We start from the raw sequence: 2,131 nt of genomic DNA, 5'->3' as shown, positions 1-2,131 counted from the left end.
TTCTTGTGTGACTTTTTGCTGCTTTTTCCCTCCATTTCCTCTGTCTCCCCAGCGTTCCCCTATTTGCCAGGTGTTGCTGTCTGTCTTTAATGGCCTCTAGTACGACTGTGCCACACAGCGGCCTGGGAGGTCCGCCGCTGCCTCTTAGCCGGGGAACAGAGGGAGATAACAATGTGCTGATGATGCCAACCACAACTCCACACAGATGCCGCGGGCGCTTTCATTAAAGATGACATGACTCATCTACTTTCGCTCTGCCAATATTACACCCTGCCTTCCTTCCTTTCCACAAAGAAAGAGGTGCTGCTGTTTCAAAAGGTGTCCATTCATGTCATTTTTCAAACGCTAACAGGGAGCCAAGGAACACCTCCCTCCCATTGTTTGATGTGAACAACACAAACGCACACAGATTCACACTTGCACAAACGGGCAGACATCCTTGTTTACTGTCCCTCCACCATATGCACAGGTGGTATTTTTTTCCCCCTTTTTCCTTCTTAGTCATATATGTTTCCTGTCTGTCCTTGCTTGTTATCTTTTAAAGGAGCTATCAGGCTCAGCCAACCTAACAGCAGGATGATTCAATCTCAGGGGAATATCAGGGTCACTGGAGGAAACCATACATAGTCTGGCCTATTGAGCTCCAGCAAAAAAAGCGAGTTGATATCATTTTTATATTGTCAAAGATGAAAAAGAACTCACTATTCAAAACATGGGACACTGATTAAAGCGTCAGCACGAAGCCTGCACAGGTTGTTGAAACATGTCAGACAAGTCAGACCTTGAAAGTCATTGGGTGCCAAATTCACACCATAAAGCCATTCTTATTCTTATTGTTAACAACCAGCAGGTCCTCCAGATACAAGTGTAAATCCATTCGGTGTAGCAGGACAGGGATCAATCCTTGCATGTGGCAAAATGGAAATCTCTGTCTCTGTGACCTTGTGGTAAATACTTAAAGGCATACTATATAGGATTTGTCTTTTACTTTTTGTAAACATTCAAAGTTGAGCTGAGAGCAACAACGAAGTAACAAAACATTATTCTCTGGTTGTTTCATGACGGTTACCTTGTGGCACTTTTCCACTACACAGTTCCAGCACGACTCAACTCAACTCGGTTTTTTTGCGTTTCCATAGGGATAGTACCTGGTACCTGGTACTTTTTTAGTACCTGCTCTGCTGAGGTTCCAAGCGAGCCGATACTAAATGTGACAATCAACAGTCAACAGACTGCCGGCCACTGATTGGTCAGAAGAGTTGTCACTGGAAGAGTCATGAGCCGTCCCACACAAGAATCAAACCCGGCATTTTTAAATACCGGCAACAGTGTTACAACCATACGGCTCAATTTTGTTGCTTTGTGTGTGACAGAAAGCCACATACAGCAACAAGTACACCATCACCTCCATGCCCTCCATTGTTTATGTGTTTGTGTCGCGTATAAAACGAAGTCACGGCAGTTTCGTGGAGCGTTGCTATGACGACCCTGCCCACGTTGTGTAGGTACTTATTTGTAATGGAAAAGGTTGTTCCTGGAACCGAGTCGAGTCCAGCCGAGTAGTGCTGTAACTGTGTAGTGGAAAAGCGCCATTCTAAAGCATCCACTGTGGGCCTGCGACTCAGTAGGCAAAGCGGTCGTCCACTAATCAGAAGATTGGTGGTTTGATTCTGCCGATCAATGTAAGTGCATGCTGATGTGTCTTTAGGCAAGATACCTTACCCCAAATTGCTCCCACCAACAGTGTATGAATGTGAGTGAATGTTAGCTTCCTCCTGGCAGCGTACGTGACAGCCTCCTGCCATCACTGTCTGAATGTGTGTGTGTGTGGACGGGTGAATGAGACATGTAGTGTAAAAGCACTTTGAGTGGTCAAAATGACTAGAAAAGTACAGTCCATTTACCATTTACAAAAATAAGCGCACTTATACCTCTGCAGAATGCTGCGGGAATGTGCTGTGTTGCTGGATTTGGTGTGAATGCATCTGAAGTGCACCTGTCCGCTGTAGCCGCTCTGCTCTGCATATGTGTGTGAATCCCATTTCCCCTTTGAGAGAACCATGGAAACGCTTAAAAAAAACCACAGAGATGTAACCTGGTTGCTTCACTCAGTACGTTTACATGCAGCAAA

This window comes from Scomber japonicus, chromosome 10, assembly GCF_027409825.1.
Source record: "Scomber japonicus isolate fScoJap1 chromosome 10, fScoJap1.pri, whole genome shotgun sequence".
NCBI classification, from domain to species: Eukaryota; Metazoa; Chordata; class Actinopteri; order Scombriformes; family Scombridae; genus Scomber; species Scomber japonicus.
This window is presented reverse-complemented; position numbering follows the sequence as displayed.